Raw genomic sequence first — 14,348 nt, 5'->3', positions numbered from 1 at the left:
TTCTGAGATTTACCCTGATATGCATCACACTTGCAATTTATTTCAAGCGCTACCTTTTCACCCTAAATACCATCGATTTTGGGGATATGTAATTTTAAAATCAAATTTCTGTCTCTGTTTTCTTTTTCCAGAGTCAACTTTGAAAACATAAAGCATGTTTCAAAGTGGTGGTAGTTGGTTACCAACAAGAGGAAGCAAGGATGATCTAAAGACCTTCTTTCTCCTTGTCACATGCACATCTCAAAATTTAGAATCATTCCTCTACAAACATTAGTTTACCAGTACCTCCCTAAACCTTAAGTAATGTTTTCCACACAATGGCTTGACCACAGCCTTGTCTGAGATAAAAGGGAAATTATCTGAAGACTTGAAAATACTAAATCTAGTTCTGGTTAAAAATTGCTGGTACCGTCTGAGGCCAGGATTTAGCTGTTTTGCATAGATTATGGGTATACTGAGCTTGGGCAGCAGCCCTTGCTGTGGCCAAGGCATTTATTCCATGGGAGAAAGTGTCTTCCAAACCACCAGGAATATGGTCAATCTTCAGTAGAGCAATCCATCTCTGTCATGCACTTTTCCCCCTGGTACTTTTTCTCCCATTCTCATGCCTCACCCTCTGTTATACTATCCTAGGGCAATGCATTTCAAATTAATATTTCAATATGTTGAAATTATTTCTGAATTTTAATGGTGTATTTGTATTCTGAAGAAAGTTTATTTTGGTAAGGGGTACGTGGATATCGGCATACTTTCTTAAGGTTGCTCTGTAATTAATAGCTCACACAGGACCTGGAAGACAAGAAATAACATATCTGTTTCCCCCCTCCTTCCCAGGATTCATTCATTCCTGAAACATGAACTACTGAGCACAGAATTTATGATGTAATCATGTTTAGAAGAGAGTACTGAAAGCCAAATGTGTGAAAGGTGGCAGATTTACCCTTAAAACTGGATCTATCTCCCAAACATGAAGATAGCCAAGGTGTGTCAAGATTTACTCCAGATATCAGGCATCAGGATGTAGATTTATTCACAAAGTGCAAATGTTTAATTTAGAAGCTGTTTAAATGAACAGCCTCTTGAATTTATTGTCATACTTCCTTTTTTCCTTTCTCATTAATAATGCTGCTTTTTTTTTTTTTTTTTTTTGCACAAAGGATGAGAATGTTGCCATGCACTGTTTTCTGTATTGATATGCGGCAATCAAATAATGCTGAATTAAATTATTTTGACATTTCTAAGATATTCAGTGGAAACTGATACAAAGGCTGGATGAAATTGCTCTAAAAGGCACAGCACACAGAAAGACTATAAGTTCTGAGGCCACAGGGTCTTTCAGAAGTGTTTTACTGGAATTATGTTTCATATTGTATATCAAAATCACACAGGTGAAAAAAAAAAGCACAACTTAATCAATGCCACCCTGATTTTTGTATATGATGTTTCTTTTTCTTCCAGATAATCTATATCAACCTAAAACATTCCTAACAAATGAAGGACCCCTTTTTGTTGCCAAAGGAAAGGCTAGAGAAAATAATGGACCAGCAGCCACCACAGGTAATTCCCAAAGGATGCTTACTTTTTCTATATCAACACATAATGTCCCTTACAGATAAAGGAGCCATTTTTGCTGGTTGTACCAAGGAAGTGCTAAAGAATACAGAGAATTTAATCAGACCAGGTTACAAATGGGGCTGCTTGAAGGAAGTAAAGCTCTGTGGTCCTCCCAAAAGATGACTTCTGAGTAACTAGGGAGCATGCATCTTGTTCCCCAAAGTCCAGCTGCTTAGCTGCTTAGTTGTCGTTGCTGTTTAGCTGGGCAACAGGGACAGCATCTGCCTGTACTGAGCTGAGACCTCCCAGCCAGCAGGACTGACAGGTACTTTTGGACTGTCCATCACAGGAATGGGAATGGGGAATGGAGCAGAAGACTCCTATCTGCAACCTCAGACATCTGTGTAGGTCTCCTTCTGTTCTGTGCTTGAGCCTCCCTGGTGCAGACTGTTGGACCATTTCCACAGCCACTCTCTTGATAACGTGTTTCTTAATTTGCCTCAGTGTTCCTAGCCATCATTTCACTGTTAGTCACCAAATGTGTGTGAGCAAGGCATTTGGTAGCCTGTCCTTCATAGCTGCACAGGGCAGCTGCAGAGCAAAGGTGCTGGACCCCAGAGGGAGCAGGAGAAGCTGAGTGCTGCCCCAGCAGTGAGCACCCACTCTGCTGGCAGTCCTTTCTGCCTGTGCCAGCTCCTGTTCCATCGCTTCCCGCAGCACCGCAGGGGCCATAGGAGAAATCTGACTGCAAAATTATGTGATTTCTGTGCTAATTAAATGAAACACTTGTATTCATTCTGGAAAGGTACAGACATTTCTTCCCCCCTCCCTCCCCCTGGAATCACGGTTTTCAAAGGAAATTGATTGCCATCACATGCATTAAAAATGGTATTTTATGGTGACTTTATCAAATGTACTGAAATATCTACGTTACATGTATAAATGTAACATGTTTCACCTTCTCTATCTAATCCAAAAGCTTCTTATTTTCTATCCACCCACTCGGGCACACATTTATTCATTAGGTACAAAAATGAACTGCACACATTAAATATATTCAGATTATTGTAAAACTGCTTCCACCTTGCTACCAGAATTGCCAAGGTAAAAATATATATCTCTTTTTCAAAAGATAGATGGTGATAATATAGAAATGTTTCTACTTCCATAGCACCTATACTAATACAAGGAGTCAAGTCTATTTAAAAATAAATTCACACTTGAACAGTTGCTGTACTCTATACATGTATTTCACACACTCAGAAAAAAAATTGTTATAAAGTTATGTAGCTGTAGTCAAGCATTTAGAAGTTAGGAAATAAGAGTGAAGAAGAATCTTCTGTGCCTGAAGAAACTTTTTTCTCCCCATTCCTGTATAAGTATAGTCCACAATTACATGAAAATATGATTTTCACCACAGGAATCCATCTTGTTTAAGCCCAAGAACATTTTTTTCTCTTCAAATTGTTCTACTCCAGCCACCTGTTCCATGAACATCTATAATATTATTTAATGCCCCTTCTAACCAGGTTTTCTAGGCATACAAATCTTAAGCTATGATTTGTCCCTCAGACTCCACTGGGTGGGCTCAACCAAATACAATGGAAAAGTGGAGGTTTTAAAGAAGAAAATCCTGTCCGTGTTTCAGGAAAAGCAGGGAAAAGTGAAAGCCCTACCAACGCCTTCATCGAAGTAAAGGCTGAAGGTGAACCCTGCTCTGCTGCTGGAATTCAGATGGCACAGCCCTGAGGTCCTGCACCTCAGGACAGCTGCCCTCATATGTCCTGCTGCACCAGGGCCACCCATATCCCTGCTGCACCCCTCACTTGGCCTCTCTTTTCCAAGCATCTGCTTCTTTTAAAAATCTCATTTTTTTGAATTTTTTTTACCCAAAAAATGCTCCAAATGTGTTACCTTATAGCCTGGGATGATGGGGATTACACTACAATCAGATTTACATCCAGAAATCTGGTTTCACTCTTTTCTTCTTTTCCTTCATACTTTCATTGGCCTCAGCTTCTTGCTTTTGTCTGGGTGATCATCTTTTGGCTCTATATTTCTCCCCCACCTTGCACTCTCAGTTTGTCATCAAAACTCCCCCTCTGAGCTGAACGTTTGAGCTGTGCTATTTAGGTTTGCAGCCCGGAAGTCTGCAGTAAAAATTCTACACACAAGATGTGTCAGGGCAATTTCAGTATTAGGTGATAAAATTCCCCTTCTTTCTAGTCCCCCTTCAGTCAATGTTTCCAACAACTGCCCAGTCTCTCAAAACCTTCAGTGTCCTAAGATGGAGCTGGGTCACAGACCATAGTAACAATGCCTATGTCCGAAAAAAAAAAAAATTGTTATAAAAAAATCAGCACACTACCTGAGGGTTCATCAGCCATCTCTGCCAAACACAAATCACAGATCTTGGACAATATATTGTAATTTTGCTAAAGATTGAGAGCATCTCAATAGAGATGTCTGCACATTGGCAGGAAATTGATTGATTCCCACTATTCTTTTTATTCAGAGTCTGCTTCCATTTTCTCTCATAAGACAGAAGTGTAGCTGTAGATGGTGGATAACCTCTGGTGTATTCACAGGTGCCATGCAATACATATATACACATTATCACATTGATTTTCCTGTATGTGCCTTTACTGTCACTCCTCATTGCTGCAAATGATTAAATGAAGTAGCAGGCAGTGAAAAACTACAAACGCTTTCCATTTGGCACTATCTGTAACAGCAGCTAATTTGCTTGTGTCCATGAATATCCAACTCATGTTCTAGGAATTACCATTTCCTAATTTGGTTAAGGTCCCAGTGTTAATTGCCTTGTACAGAGTAACCACCTTTATTTTGTCTCTCTCTTTCTCTTGCTTTTTTAAGTCCTTATTTGATGATTCAGTTTGTATCCACATGCACTTAGTGATAAATAACACTCTGCCTTAGCAGAAAATGCCTATTGAAGGGTTGCTGAGAGACTGGACATCAATCTAGGGAAGAAACACTACAAAAACTACAGAGCCCACCTGCAGAGTGAAGCAAAAAAAAAAAAAAAAACCAAAAAAAACCACAAAACAACAACAAAAAAAAAAAAAAAAAAAAAAAAAAAAAAAACAACCCAACCTAAATTCTAAAGTACACATCTATGCTGTATAGTTATGATAAGAGATTTTGCTTGAGTTCCAGTATGTCAACACTGGAATAGGATATTTTTCCTTCTTAAATGAGTCAAATACTAGTGACTGAAATTAATTACAAGGTTCCCACTTGCTGTGATAAAATGTGACCATTACATGGGAAATTTAAATTGAAAAATATGAGTTTTAAAGCATAGCATTCTTCATGTCTCATGCTAATGAATTGATATATTGTTAAAGAGTCAAATTGCTTTATATAGTTTGAATTTCTATTGTTTCCAGTTTTTTTTTTAACATACAAACCCACAAAAGAATAAAACAAATGGATAAAATAAACACATTTCTAGAATTACATCAATCTAACATTTTACAATAAAATTTTTACTTTTCATACAATTTTCTTTTGAAATGTTACTATATCTTGCAGTTTGCCTAGTCTTTGGAAGTTGCTTCAACAATGAGTGGATAGAACAGAACTACTGAAGACTCCACCCTGCTAAGGGTGGTGGTGAAAATGTATCTTTGACACCTCTTCCTGTCCTTACAGTGCTGTCCTAGTGATGTATTGTAATGAATGCTTTTAGCACTGCTGTAGTGCTTCGAGATCTGCTGTAGTGCAGTATAGACCCGGGGCATTGGGACAGCAGAAAAGAAGGAAAAGCTTTTGGGATGAGTCATCCATAGGGTAACAGAGCTGGAGAAGGAAAAAGAAGGACAGAGAGAAAAGACTAGTGGCAGAGTACTCTGAGGGTGGCAATGTAAAGAACAAGGCTATTAATAACAAGAAACACATGTAGGGTGTGGGCTGGAAGGTGGCAGATCCCAGCATTCCAATCAGCAAGATCATCCTACTGCTCCCTGAAAACCTCCTTCCTTATCCAAAGGATGCAGAGCCAAACTACCATCCCACTTATGTTCTTTCTTTGCAGAACTACCTGTGAAGACAGACTTCCGCAGGAAACACAAGCCACTTCACTGCTCCTCCACTTGTATCTGCACAGAGCCTTTTTCCTAGGAGCCACCACTTGCAGAGAGCTGGGTGTAGCATGAAGAGCATCAACTGGTGGGACAGCTTTTCATGCTCCATGCATGCAACCCTGGAAGGAAAGTCATAGAGGACAGAGGGCTACAGTGAGGGAGTTCATGAAAGGCTATCTTATTCTCCTAAAATGTTTTTTGAAAGTACTCCTGAAATGGCAGAAATGTAGGTGTTAACATAAATCTTACAGGGTAATTGGAGCCTAAAGCAGTCTACAGGAATCTTGTTTATTGCATCTGAACATCAAGTTCTGCTGTGAGTCGATTAACCTGAACACTAAGACCGAGGTTCAACTAGTCTCGGGAAATTACTTTAGTGATCAGCTCTGAAACAGTCCTGAGAATCACAAGGCACTTTCAAATTCCCAGCAAACTTTCATCTGATTCACTAAAGAGCTAAGAATCATCTTTAGGAGAGCCCAAACTCTAATTTAACAAAGTCCTGAATCAGAACCCCAAACCAGAAGTTTAACCCACACAGCATTAGTTTAAAAACACACCAGTGCAAAATTTTAATGCTCCCTCTAGCTTGGTTCTTTGACCACTTTCCTCCCATATGTCTTTTAGAATTCCCAGACAAACAAATTGAATCTGAACTCATTCCTACCTTCACTGTCATCCTTTTGTCATGCAGATCAGGTGTCTTCTCCTCTCATCCAAGAACTGCATCACTTCTAGCCTGCTTCTTGCAGCCCCCATACCTAAGCACCCTCCACATCAAGTTTGTCCTGGCCTTAAATTTTCCAGTACTAAAAGTCAAAGTATTGGCATTTGCTTCCAAGACCTGATGTTGAGGAATAAAGGGGACTAGTGAAGAGAAACGAATTATTTTTCACAAGGGAAATCAAGAAGAATAAAAGTGATGCTCTTTCTCCCTCCAAATTTTTGGTGTATTGCTTGGGAAAATGATGACAGCTATTTCTGTTGGGCCATAGTTCTGTTGCAGACATAGCAAGAGACTGGACAAGTCAGTAATATGCATAGCAATGGAGCAGTAATACTCACAATAAAATCTTAAGATAATCAGAGTCACATTTAAAAATTAGAATTTAATTTTTAAAAATTAAAATTGAGAGAACCAACTAAGAAACCCAAGAAACCTCCTGCAAAAGAAAGATAACTAAGCACTTGGCTCAATGTAAACGTTGTCTTGGTTTATTTTGAAGCTTGGGACTCATAAAAGCTATTTTGTGTTGATCACCTCCATGCTGTTCACTTTGGGACTGCTGCCCAGCTCAGACATGACCCTCAGCAGGAAGCAGTCAGATAGACTGAAAATAAGATCCAATCATGTTCCTCAAACGGTGCAATCAATGTGCAATATTGCCAACACAGTCACACAACAATTAGAGTTCTTCTGTTTTCCGGGTGTTTTACTTGTCTACAGCTGATGTAGAAGACAATCATTCATAAATCATTGAAGTCCATCCTGTGGACAGTATTTGCCACCAGATATAAAACTGCTAATATAACTCACTCTCTGTACCACCCCAGCTCTAAGCTAATGCCCCTCTTAAGCTTCTCTGAAATTCAGAGCTTTTGCACACAAAGCAATAATCTGTATTCACAGTGCCCACAGAACTTTAATCCAATCTACTATTTCTGAGATATGAAATAAAGCCATTTTAATCACAATTTAGTGTTTAATTCAAACTGTAATTATACTATCTTTTAAATAGAATGGAAGATATTTAACTAAAAATGGTCTTTATTACATGTTTATGTTTTCCCTTTTAGTATTATAGAAAACTGCAGCAGGGAGAAAGCAATATTATCATGGCTCATCTAAATACTAAACAAAAATGTAAATGTTCAGTATGATGTGCAGGGAATTAGTAGTAGCTTTAGCTCTAATAGGACTTGCACTGCTAATTCTCCACATAGCTAGCTGAACATGTATCCCAAAGTACTTATCAAGAAAACCAAATTTTCAACCACATTTTAAAGAAAAAATAGGCTTCAGAGGCTTTCTTTCTCTGAGACAAAACTTTAAAGAAGGTTTGTCTCTACAAGACCGAACTTCAGGACTTCATACTCTTACTGCCATACTAAATGAAAATAGAATAAGATTCAAAGATTATTTATGAGAAGAATTATTACTATGGAATCAAGTCTCTTTGCATATCATTTTATGCAGTATCTTCAGTCTCTACTGTTACAGAAGTTGAGCACTTCACAGTTTTAGTGCATACATGGCACTGAAGTAATATGAAATAATGAAAAGATCTACCTGATTTCACAACTGAGTTGATACCCTTCAGCTTTGCATCTTTGATGCTAGATCATTGATTTTCTTTTTCAATAAGTGTTGATGAGCATCTCTGCACTAAAACAGTCTATCAGGGAAGAAAGAAACAAGTTTGAAATGTGAACTTAAGCCATTTGTTTTATGCCATCATCCCTCTTCATGGCTTAGATACATCTATGACCTATGAGGAAGCAGGAAACAGTGAAGGAGTTAGTTGTAAGTGACTACTTTCTAATTTTGTGTCTTTCAGAGAAAAGGGCCTGACTTCTGCTAGGAGCAAATTAAACTTTTCAAGATAATACCAGCAAGCATCACTGTAAAGATCCAGGTCACGAGGGGTTCCTTTGCTGCAAAGAATTTGATGATTCTGGGAAACATATAAGAAATAATCAAAGCAGCACTGGGCCAAAGAAGTTTCTCATTTGAGAAAGTATATTTTATAAGGTATTTTTATCTTGCTAAGATAATTTCTCAGTTACATTTAAAATTGTATACCACTTGCCATGTATTAGAAATGACAGATACTTTCTAGCGATAGATTTTGAACTATACCTCTGCCATTCCTTCACTTCTGACTCAGCTTGACTTTCTTGTGAGTGGAAGTATTCCTCTGTACAATTGCTTTATTCATTAGTTTGCTTTCAATCATTTTCAGTATAACTCTGTGACCCATTCCTGAGGTAAGGAGCCAACCATTTTGTTGGCCATTACCACTCAAAGTAAAACTTTGAGATTAGAATGAAGACTTGCAGTAAAACTTCTCAGAGATGGTTTAAAAAAAAAAAAAGAGACAGACATATCAAATGCTAGGAATTGTGAGTAGAGTAATAGGCAACAAAATAGAAAATATAATTATAACCTTGCTTGACTATGTATTTGCCCATAAAATGAATACTGTGTGCAGCTCTGGTCCTTTCACCTCATTATTTTTTTTTTTAAAGAAAAAAAAAAAAAAGCCAATCAGAAATGGAAAACAGCCAGAGAAAAACTACAAGGATGAGCAAAGTTATTGAGTACATTGACCACAAGGAGTGGTTGCGACTAAGAAAAGGCAATGCATAGTAGAAATTAGGTCATTGGTGCAATGAGTAGCAAGAGAAAGTTGGACAGCAATGAACTGTCAGAAGAATCAGCTTCTTTATACAGACAGCAGCAGACCTGGGAAAATCTTTGCCAAAGGATCTTTCTGCCCAAAAGAGCCTTGCTCTCTAGAGGAGATTGGCTGAACATTTGAAAGAGACATCCACTGAGATTACTGATACTCCAAACCAATTCCAGTTCAGAAAACCCCCCCCAGAAAAGGTGGAGACTGGGAGAATATGGAGGAGGAACTAGCACATACACTTTATTAAGTCTGAGCTCACCGTGCACTTGTGGCCACTGCTGGAGACAAACCAACACCCTATGGCACACGAGGCCTTTGAATCAGCAGGGTGATTAATAGGTCATGGTACTGACAGGTAAATTCCTGATCAACATGATGTCAACTCGATGGCCTTAAAGAGTAGGAGGGTTGATTTAGATTAGATATTAGGACGAAATTATTTTCTGTGAGGCAGGTTGTCCAGAGACAACTTGTTGACGCCCCATCCCTGGAAGTGTTCAAGACCACAGTGGATGGAGCTCAAAGCAACCTGCTTAGTGAAAGGTTCCCTATCCCCTTGTTAATTCACCTCTCAGCACAAGGAACCTCTTTGGCAGAGCTGAACAATGCTTTTCTGGTTATCCCATAAGGGGGAAGAAAGAAGGCAAAAACAACTCTAAAAATCTTAAAAGTAAGTATGCAACATCAAGTCAGTGGAAAAGGACCCTAAATTAATGTAAGTACTCTAAATTTTAGGGTTTTTTTTCTCAAATTCTTTGAAGGTTTTATTGAACAGGCAGTTGCTCATGATCAGCACATGTTAGAGAAGCAGCAGAATCAGAAGCACATTCCTAAGCAAGAAAAAATAAAGGTGGCTTTTAATATAAATAGATTATGAATGTAAGATGATGATATTACACCTCTGGTTCTGCAGTTAGAAGATGTCCTGAATCCTTGCTTCTTGGCTAAATGGTTTTAGAAAAGGAATGTTTTCTGGTAAGTATCATGGATGAACTGGGTGGATGAATGAATGTTTGTTCAGTTGATTTGCCATTTTCTAATTTTTATCCCTGAATATAGTGAATCTTTTTTTTTTTTTTCTTTTGACTCAGGAAGCATTGGAATCTTGACATATAATTAAATCTTCACCATGCTGATTTTTATGGAAATGTTACCACTGTCTTGATTGGCACTAAGATTTGACAGAGAATTTCTAAGGTCTTGAATAAAAACCCCAAGGAAGTGGACCAACTTCCTTTAGTTGGTAAAACTGCCTTGTGTGGAAACTCCTTTTTTTTAATTGGACTGATGTGTTGGTATTTAGCTTAAGATGATGCCAATACAATCCAGTATAACAAGAGACAAATGTTCACAAAAGACATTCCCACTGAAAGCTTTTCAGCTGAGTGAGCTCAACCTTCTGAAACTAAAAGGTGCTTAGGTGACCTAACAAAACTGGGAGTAGCAATAAACCATTGCTACAGCACATGCTGAAAGCTGATCAGTAGTTCTGAGTGGAAGAAATCCTCTTCAGTGGGAACAAAAAGACATTGGGAAGAAAACACCAAACATGGATTTTAATGAAATTCTAGTCATGGGTAAGTTCCCAGGTATGGCCATAACCCTGGCAACACATTTTAAAATGTTTTACCTTTGATTAGGCCAGCAGTGGATAGCTAAGGCACCCCAGATAAAGAGCCACAGGTGCACATTCCCTAAGTGCCAGCAACACGAACTCCCACCAGCTAGTGATGCGTGTTTCACCCTGCTCTTGTCTGAAGGGAGATCCTACTGCAGACCAGGCGTTGTAGACAGTCTCTGTACCCACCATCCTCTCTTTACAGGCTTTCCTGTATGACACTTGCAAGGGTAGATCTGTGGCAGGTACTATAAACCATTCCTGCATCAAGGTCAGCCTGTGAATATGCTGGAAAACACCCAAATAGCCAGTGCAACCTTCTATCAAAATAGACTCTTCTTTGCCCTAATTTCTTTCTCTCCTACTTTTACACCCTATGCAGCATTACTGCTGCTGCAAATATGTTAATGTATGATAAACCTCTTTTGTTTCACTCCCATTGGAGAGCCCTACTTTTTGTAGTACTATACAAATGATCCTCAACCAAATCTGAGATGATTTTGCCACAAAGTACACTGAAAGAACTTTGGATCAGAATTCTAGCAAATGTCAAAAACTATAGCATAACTTCTGCCAGCAGGAGGAAACAGTTTACCCCCACATTAACCCCCAGTATTTTACTTACATCAAGAACATGGCTTTTTAAAATGCTGCCACATATTCCACAGAGAACATCCCTCAATCAAGAATTACAGAAAGAGTTTGATTGTTTTTCCAAGGATGTATGTTAAAAGGGGATCTTGTTTCAAAGAAGCTCATGCTCTTGAAAGACTGTGAGAGAGAGCAGTGTTCACTGTAACACAGTAAGGGCTGTTTTCCATGACACAGTGGAAACTTTATGAATGGTTCTTGCCAGCACAAGCCGTTTGACACTGAAATATCTGTAGGAATAATGTTGGAAAAGGCAACAGAATTTTGAAACGCTCTACTGAAAAAAAATCCATCTTTGGGAACATAGTGTAAGCATCTTGGAAGTTCTGCGTCTACTGAGCAACACCCACTGAAATATCCCCAGCATGAGTTATCTGAGAGTCTGTGTGTAAGGAAAGATTGCTGGGAATAGAGCTAAGCATGTTAAATTAACTGCCCATTCTAAATCTCTGTACCTGAAAACTATGAATGATCTCATGTGGAAAAAGAAAGAGAAAATGCTTCAAGCCCTTCCTCAGTCAGATGTACTACAAATTTCTGTGCCTTTCTAGGATTCCCTATTATTTTCTCCTACATATTTAGTGGTGGTACAGAACAGTTTGATAACTATTTAGGGATGCACACAATCATCAGATCTGTAAGAGACCACTCAGAATTGGTCACTGACTTGCAATGAAAGTCTGAGTCTGTAATTCAGGAAGTTGAGCTCCATCTAGACTTTTTTTTTTTTTTCCCTGAGATCTCTTTTGCCATCAGAGGTAGTATTTTCCCAGACCTGAAGGTGGAACTCTTGTTCCTTTGATGATCTTTACATGAGTGACATAGCATTTTGCATTGTCATTTTTAGCTCGAGGAGATTTGGACTTCTCTGAAGTCACTGCTGGGTTGTCTGGAAAACCACATTAGCCCGAGTAGAAGAACTGGATAGTCAGGCATGAACGTCATATTCAAAATGAAATGTGCCAGGAATTCTTCAGATGTTGCCTGTTTGAACTCACACACACAAAAAAATCTTTCCTTTTGGAAATATTGTGATCCTGTTCCTTCTTTTGCTGATATACAAGTAGACTTCTTGTTTTTTTCTGGAGTCATCAAGTGTAAGGAAAGGATTAGCTGAGTATAACCTTGTGGTTGGGCCACATTCATATTGGACCAATGTATTCTGCTGTTTATGCTTGCAATACAGTGTATCTTTTGGAAAAAAATCTCCATGTTTTTACTGACAATTTTGCATTGTTTCAAAACAGTTTCACAGACAATTTGATCCTATAGCAAACTAAGATATGTAACATTTCTCATGTCATTTTTATGCTAGTTTTGCTTTCAGAGTTTGGTAATTTTCTGAAAACCAACACTTCTCAAATATTTCTAAGTATTACTTAGAAAAGCATTACTACGCTTATGACAAAAGTACCTCCTCACCTACATTCGATTATATTGTTAAAATATGTATCCATATATATTATATATATATATATATCCATCTATATCTCACATTAATGCACATCTTCTACACCTTTCATAACTTTCTTGTGGACTCTTTTCAGTGTTTAACATCCCTTTGAAGTGTCAATGCTCAAATGCGTTTTTTTGATAATGGTTTTATCAGTTCTATAAAAAGGGGGAATATCCAGTCCAGTTATATTTGATGTTCCTCTGGTTTTCTTCAGAGTATTAGCTATCAAAAGCTTTGTTCTGAGACCTTATGTTTAGCTGATTACGTCCAGGTCTTCTTTAGCCCTGTCTCATGCCCATTCTCCCAGATTCCAGGTGTGCCTTTAAGGCTTTATCTTGAGTGTGTGGCCTCCAATTTGACTGGCTTCAGAGGAGTATTTTTGCAGAAGAGCTTACAAAGCAATTCAAAGGAGTTTATCTAAGCAAATTGCTCTTATTTCTAAGAGCAAAGTAATCATTTGGTATTTTTGTGTCAGTGATTTATAATAGCATCAGGCCAAGAATAACACAAAGACAATCTAGAGACAAATCTTCACTTAGAATAATTTCTCTCAAGAACTGTCACCTCAATCACTAATTATGATCTTATTATCACTTATTATGAGGAAAGGCTGAGGGAACCAGGCCTGTTCAGCCTTGAACAGAGCAACTACGAGGGGACCTCATCAATTTATGCAAGTGTCTGAAGGGAGGGTGTCAAGGGGATGGAGCCCGGCTCTGCTTGGAGGTGTCAAGCAACAGGACAGGAGGCAACAGGAAGAAACTGATTCTCAGGGACTGCCACCTGAACACGAAGAAAAACTTCTGTGCTGCTGACCGAGCACTGGAATAGGTTGCCCAGGGATGTGGTGGAGCCTCCATCACTGGAGATACTCAAGAAATATCTGGATGAAATCCTGTGCCATGTGCTGCAGGATAACCCTGCTTGAGCAGGGAGGTTTGACGCGATGACCCACTATGGTCCCTCCCAATCTGACCTATTCTCTAATTCTATGATTCTGTGAACTACAATACAATTTGCACTCCTCATTGTATTTATGAGAATACCATACTGCTTCACACCAGATGGAAGCTATTACTTCATCATTATCACTTTTATTTACCAAAGTTAAATCCAAACATATTTAATCAAAATTTTTTTATAAAAATATATTGTCTGGCGTTTAAATATTGGCATTTAATTACTCTAACCAAGGTTAGCACTTCCATGATTCTGCTCCTAATCTGGGTCAAACTGTGAAACTGCTAGCCAGTGTCATCCTCCTTAATCTTTTTAAATATATGTTAAACATAAGCTTTTTTTTTAGTACCCTGGCATACCCCAGTATTCCATTGCCATTCCAGAAGCTGTACTGTGAACAACAGAACTAATGAAGTCATTGGATTCTGTTCACTTTGATTTCTCAGCCCTTAAATAGGTCTAATTATAACTAAAATTTATTCTTCCTTAGCCCTCTGAAATTCCTACCAAGCAGTATGAAACTATGTCTACATAAAATGGATGGCTAATATATGCACACTGACTGGCTGTTTGTTGCTACAAGAATG

The sequence above is a fragment of the Lonchura striata genome, chromosome 2, assembly GCF_050655825.1.
Source record: "Lonchura striata isolate lonStrDom1 chromosome 2, ASM5065582v1, whole genome shotgun sequence".
Taxonomy (NCBI): Eukaryota; Metazoa; Chordata; class Aves; order Passeriformes; family Estrildidae; genus Lonchura; species Lonchura striata.
Note: the sequence above shows the minus strand (reverse complement) of the source record.